This window comes from Tasmannia lanceolata, unplaced genomic scaffold, assembly GCF_043159265.1.
Source record: "Tasmannia lanceolata isolate RefF3 unplaced genomic scaffold, GAP_Taslan_0.1 ptg000162l, whole genome shotgun sequence".
NCBI lineage: Eukaryota > Viridiplantae > Streptophyta > Magnoliopsida > Canellales > Winteraceae > Tasmannia > Tasmannia lanceolata.
Window position 1 is genome coordinate 151,700 of NW_027518838.1, and position 7,305 is coordinate 159,004.

Below are 7,305 nucleotides of genomic sequence, written 5' to 3' on the forward strand. Positions count from 1 at the left end.
TAAGTTATATTCCAATATGGAAGGAAACAATCAGGCACCCACAAGAAAAAATGTAAACACCAATGAACCATGTTGGATTGTTCAAATTCTCAGTGTCTAAGTTTTGCAAAATGCCATGAAACTAAAACATGAAAGCTAATAGATTCAGTGGCCATACTCCCCAGTGGGAAAAAAGAAGAGCAGTCAACTGCATTGTTCTAGAGATTCCAGTTTGTGAATTCCTTCTTATCACCCCTGTTTCTAGTAGTTGTGCGGACAAAATTCATGCCTCTTTCGCATGTTTCTCAAACTGCTTCTTCAGCCAATCGAATGGCTGCATAACAAATTACAAAAGAATTAATCAAAATGGAGAAGATGATAAAAGAGGATAACATATTAGGACATGCACAGGACTAGTTATATAGCCCTGCCAGTGGAGAAATTGTACAAATCGAGTCAACTCAAGGAATTCGAAAAGACGAAGGCACCTATTCATTTCAAGCTTTCATGGTCCTGAACATGTCCAAAACACCAAACTTTATTCCACATCAGAATATAAATCATCCATTATGTACCATATGCTAAAGCAGAACCAGCCTTTGGGATGCAGATTATAGGTCCAATAAGTGGCATATTTGCCCATTAGGATTTCTAGGATTTTTATTTCCATGTTATTAGTTTCTAGGATTTTATTTCCATGTTTTTAATTTTTAGGAATTTTATTTTCAATGTTATTTAGAGTTCGGGAAGTTATTTATTTAAATTATTTTCCATGGAATTTTATTTGAATTGCCTCTATATAAGCCTCATGTATTAGGGTTTACAAGTTTGGATGATTAATTGATTGGAATACAGATTTTCTCCCCTCTAATCCTTCTCTTCTTCTATTTGTAGTTCTCTTCTTTTTCTATCTTCTCTTCTTCCATAACTTCTTCTTCTTCTTCACCTATTCTTCTTTTATTCTTCTCATTCTCTTCTCTTCTTCTTCTCTTTCGCCTCTTTCATCTATTTTTCTTCCCGATCCTACATCAAATTTGGTAACAGAGCCTTGGATCCAAGTTTTCCAGCAAATTCTTCCTGCAATCAAAGCTAAAACCCGCAATGGTGGGAGCCTCATGCACTAGGCGGCCCTTTTTAATCAGAGCTAAAACCCAAGTCTTTTCAGAGACATGCTAGTCACAGATCCATTCTTTGATGGAGTTTTTGAAGAGGTGCAAACATACCAACGGTCCGATTTTGTATTACATGATGGGTTTCTCTTCAAGGGGAATAAGATCCGTGTTCCTTATTGTAGTTGGAGGCTGAAGATAGTCCAAGAGCTGCATTATAAAGGCCACTTTAGGCATGACAAGACATTCGCATTGATTGCAGGGAATTATTATTGGCCGAAGATGAAGAAAGATATTTGGAAGTTCGTCGACAGATTCCACATTTGCCAGGTGGCGAAAGGGGTGTCTACTAATGCGAGCCTCTACACTCCACTGCCTGTTCTTGAGGGCCCCTGGACGGATATTACCATGGATTTCGTATTGGGATTGCCATGGACCAAGAGGGCTTGTGTCTCAATCTATGTCGTCGTCGACAGGTTCACCAAACTGGCCCATTTCATTGCATGAAAAAGACGATGGACGCTTCCAATATTGCCAGTTTATTCTTCATAGAAATTACGAAGCTACATGAAGTTCTGATGATCATTACTTCTGACAAGGATCCTAAGTTTGTGGGTCACTTTTGGAGGAGTGTGTGGAGAATGATGGGGACAAAGCTCAACTTTAGTAGTGCATATAATCCACAAACTGACGGGTAGACAGAAGTAGTGAATAGGAGTTTGGGAAACCTGCTATGGAGCCTGGCGGGATCCTTACCCAAACAGTGGGAGATCAAGTGCTAGCGCAAGCAGAGTTTGCATTCAACAGGTCAAGGAACCGGTCCACAGGATTGAGCCCTTTTGAGGTGCTTTACAGTTACAACCCATGGGACGCATTAGATCTTGCACCTCTACCACAGGTGGGTCGAGCAAATCATAAGGCCAATGACATGGTAACCAACCTAGAGGAGTTGCATGAACAGGTGCGGGGAAAAATGGAGGAGACGAGCCAGAAGTATAAAGCACAGGCCAACCAACACAAGTGCAGGGGCATCTACGAGCCTGGTGACTATGTAAGGGCCGTCTTAACCAAGGATCGGCTTCCACCAGGAGAGCATGGCAAGCTGATTCCAAGAAAAATCGGCCCCATCAAAGTGATCGAAAGGATCAACGACAATGCTTATAGGCTGCGACTACCCAGTTGCATTCGGACTCATGACATATTCAATGTGAAGCACTTGGCACCGTATGTCGGCGATAGCTCATCAGATGATGCAAATCGGAGGATGGATTTTCCGAACCCGGGGAGGATGATGGGACCCATACCATCCGCAATGGCATGGAGAGGATGTGGGCCCACCCCAAAGTGCTAAGAAGCAAGCTTAGGCGCAGAGTCAGGCAACCTTGAGACTTTGCATTTCCAAGCCTACCAATGGAGACAGATTTATTTCCATTTTCATGCATATCAATTAAGGCAGATTTATTTCGATTCTCCTGCATATCAATCGGGACAGATTTTTTTCTATTCTTGCATGCCAATTAGGATAGAATCATTTCTATTTTGTGCATGGCCAAATAAGGAACATACCATTCCAGGCATGGCTAATTAGGACCGTTTAATATTGAGTTTACTTTTATATAGGTTGACTTTAATGTGGAAGCATCCATTATAGACGTTTTCTTTTTTTCTTGTATAAGATTCCCTTTTTAGAATCCCTCCTAATCTTATTTAAAGGAGTGGAAGAGACATGTAAGGCACTTCTGTTTTGATTATCAATTAATCAATTAAGAGATGACATCCACTCGTGGAGTTTTCTTCTTTTTCTCTCTATTTTGCTATTGTAAGACTATGATTACCTATTCTTGTGAGTTATTTTCGCTTTTTCGCCGAATCGGATTACATTACAAATGGTAGTGAGAAAGAAAATGAAGTGCAAAATTGCACCAGAATTGCTACCTCTGCCTAAAAAGTGGTTGAAATTCAATTTCGATGGTAATTCCAAAGGAAACCCCAGATGGGCGGATGGGCTGGTATTGGTGGCATTATTCGGGATTCAAATAGAAGACTGTTTTTATTGTTTTCTAGTTCTGTACGAATATGCGCCTCACACACGGAGGAAGCAAAAGCTCTCCTATGGGGACTAAGATGGTATGCAAATACATGACTTTGACTATGATTATAGGAAACTAGATGTCATAGCCCGAGCAAGTAACAAGTTAATGAGACCTTCATATTATTGCAGAGATTAGGGATCTCATTTGTGCCATTGGACCTAAACTCCACCACCAGTGAAGCTCAGCTAACACTAGAGCAGACAATTGGCAAAAGATGGGGCTGAAAAGGAGGACGTGGAGGTGCTGGTTAGTCAAGCGAGGTTCAATAAGCGTCTTTTAGGAAGGAGCCTAAGTGCCCGTCTTAGAATTTTTAAATACAGACCATCTTCAGCATATCATAGTGTTCTTGTAGGTACAAGGATAACAATCCTTGGATAATGTGTTGATTCTTGCCGATTGAATCGGAACAAAATAAACACTAAAAACCCTGAATATTGAAATATTATAGCTGACCTGATATTTCAATATCCTCAATCTACCCCACCTTCACCTCTATACTTCCTTACCTCCCCCAACTGCAGCAAATCTGTACAGCCCTCAACACTCCACCTCTCTCCTTGTAAAGCTCTTTGTCTCCACCTCCTTGGCCCTCACCCTTAGATAGCAATAGCTTATCCAGGGATTGCTATCTCCATGCCAAACAGCCCCAATAGCAGAAAGTTCAGTCCTTCTGTGGCAGGAGGGACATGAAATGGGACCAACCCCCTTGGCAAGAGGTGGCCCTCAGTACAATACCCTGTCATGAAGAACATGGATGATAAATTCTTGGTTACACAATTTTCTGCTACTATATACAGTCAAGTAATCAGTGATTTTCCAATCTGGAAGAAAACAATTAGGCACCCACAAGCGGATGAGTAAACATCAATGAACCATATTGGTTTGCTCAAATTCCGTGTTCAAATTCTTGCAGAATACCATGAAACTAGATTCAATAATCATTGTACCCACTGGGTAAAAAGAAAAGCAACCAACTGCATTATGCAATAAATTCTGGTTTGTGAGATTCTTCTCATCACCCCTGTTTCTAGTTGTTGTGCAGACAAAATTCATGCCTCTTCAAGGGGTTCTGAGACTGCTTCCTCCAGCCAATCGAATGGCTACAAACCAAATTACAAAACAAGAAATTTCTAAAATTCATATGAAAAAATGCAGAAGATAGTAAAGAAAATAAAATGTCAGGACATGCACAGGGCTAGTTATATAGTTCTGCAAGAGGAAGAATTATGCAAATCTGAATCATCTCAAGAAATGTAAACAGATGAAGGAATCTATTTGAGGTTGATTTTTATTTTCCTTACTGTGCTTTAATTTTAATATTAGTCCTAATACAGGAAACAGATGAAGAACCATAACTATTTTTTCTCTTCCATATGAAATGCTCAAATATCCATGAAGAGGAAAAATATAAAAGGTAGCTCAGTTATCAACAAGAAACCTGATTTCATGAACAATTGCAAGCCAAAACTGAATATACAGTAACTATTCATTTCATAATCCTATCTCATGAACAATTGCAAACCAAAACTGAATATACAGTAACTATTCATTTCATAATTCTTGCAGAATTTAATTCATACTTGAAATCAGCTTGTGTGAAATAGCAAGCTTTATGACTTAATAGGATGCCTTGCAACTTACCAAGAAAAGGCAAGCCTTACCAAAAGCTTTATGTTCTCAAGATGGCTGAGACAAAAGGGTTATTTTTTTCCTTTTTTTTTTTTTGCAACGTCAGTACCTAATGTCATCTTCTGGGTAAACTACTGAGCTATCCCAAGCTTTGTAAAATCATTCCCTTTATACCATCTGCTAAAACAGAACCAGCCTTTGTGACTGTCACAGACGGCAGAGCACAAGTTTTGTTCCACCTCGGTACCTAATGCCATCTTACAGTAAAATTGCAAGCTTTATCACATGCTTTCATAGTCCTAGAGAAAGCAAATAATCAACTAATCAATAAGGTTGTCTCACACCCATCCCAAGTCAATAATCAACTAAACAATAAGGTTGTCTCACACCCATCCCAATAACTAATGAATCCAAGATTCGGAAAATCTCAGAAAGAACAATTCGTGGATTCGCCAAATTATTTTAATCAAATATCAAATTTTATATTTTACAAAATCAGAAAAAGTAATATATTAAATTTTTTAACAGGTTACGAAAATATAATGTTTTATTTTCATTTAAGACACTATTAATATGTGTAAAAATCAAAACATGTGGTAACTGTAAAGATGTGTTAGTAGTATTTAGGGAAAAAAACATATAAAAGAGATCTAGAAGTGTCTTAAAACATATAAAAAACATATAAAAGAGAATCTAAAGTATTGGAATCCGAGACGTGTCCGACACGGATTCTTTGCCCACTTGGGAGAATCCATGTAACATGGGCAGAAAGGCATTTCACGGCTTACTGTTACATGAGAGAGCAGCCACATAGGCTGTCTTTTCCGAAGATTTTCTCTTGTTCAGTTAAATCATCTGAGGTCGTTGTTCTCTCATGTAACAGCCGGACTCTAAATGCCTTTCTGCTAAAGTCCATAGCAAATTTCTTTTTACATACTAAAAAAGATAATTTGAACCAAGTTCGTTCCGGTACGCAGTATGTGAACGGGTACGGGGTAAGATGGTAGCCTGGTATGGGGTTCTCAGAGGGTAGGCAACGTCGGTTCGCTATTCCAGCTCGTGGGTTGATTTGGAGCACAAATCTGGGTCGCTCTAGACTCTCTATATAATTTCAATTTTTTTTACAAGAATATCATTCTATAGTCTATACTTCGTACTATTAATAAACAAAAAACAAAGCCTCGTGTATGCCGTTCATTTATATTTTTCCAATCCAATCTGTAATATTTAAAATCTGAAGATCTCTAAATATTACTAAATTAAGTACCAACATATCAGAAAATAAATACCAGTTTTGAAATGAAAACTTGAACAAACTAATAAACTATTGTTCAACTCTCTTTTCCTAGTCCACCGAAGTGTTCCTTCTCTATATACATCTCTCTCTTTCCAGTGGGTCGCCCGGGTCGCCATTTTCGGAGATCCGGGTCGCAAACGACTCACGTTTCGGGTCGGTGACCTCGGATCGTGGGTCAGAGGGTGAGAGGGGGACCCCAGTAACATTGATTTGAACCAACCTTGTTCCATTTTTATCTAAAAGGACCTTCAATTTATGATGATAACCAACCTACTATATTAATCGTAATCATAGTATTTCCCTCTAAATTTTGAATAGGAATCCCATCACCAATAGTGTCTAACATTACACTGTAGATTCAAACTTTAGCTTAAATTGTTCACATCACACACCACACGGTTACCTTGCGTTAGAATTAATTACATGCAGATATGCTTGAATGACCGTCCAATTCTTTTCATTATAAGCATGCTTACATGAGTGTAAATCCTTTCTCCACCCCTTTTGTTTCTCCCTAACAGAAAGCATGAAAATGAAGAGAGTGCAAATATCGAGAAATTATAGGTAAACACGCATGTAGATTGGTGGTACGGCACTACGGCAGAAGTACTGCTCTTGATATTTGATCCTCCGGCAGCACCTTACAAACTGTGATGTTGTTGGATCAAATATCTAGGGTGGTACCGCCAGTACCGATCTACATGCACATTCACCATATAAGCTCTCTGAAATATCAGTTTCCTTTAAGAATTAAAATATAAAGACAATTGCTAGCCAATTTTTTATCCTTTCAGTGCTCTCTTAAAATTCTTTCATTCATTCTAACTACTTAACAAACGAACTTTAGTAAAATCTCAAAAATATCACCGTCCTTTAATAATCAAATTATAAGGACAATTTCCAGCCATTTTTTTTATCCTTTCGGTGCTCTCTTAAAATTCTTTCATTCATTCTATCCAGTTAATTGAAGCTCTAACAAATGAGCTTGAGTAAAAGAGAAATGGTAGAAGTAACCAAAACAAGGGATGAAAATACCATTGTCTTTTTTTGTTTCCTTGTGCTTATATGTAAGTTTCAATTGACAGGATTAACATGTTGAATGGAATGGGTGATATAGGAAAAGGAGGTACGAGTCTAAACTTCTTTGCTCTTTATATGTGGATGGAGTATCGATTTCTTTGTTTTTTTAGTATTATCT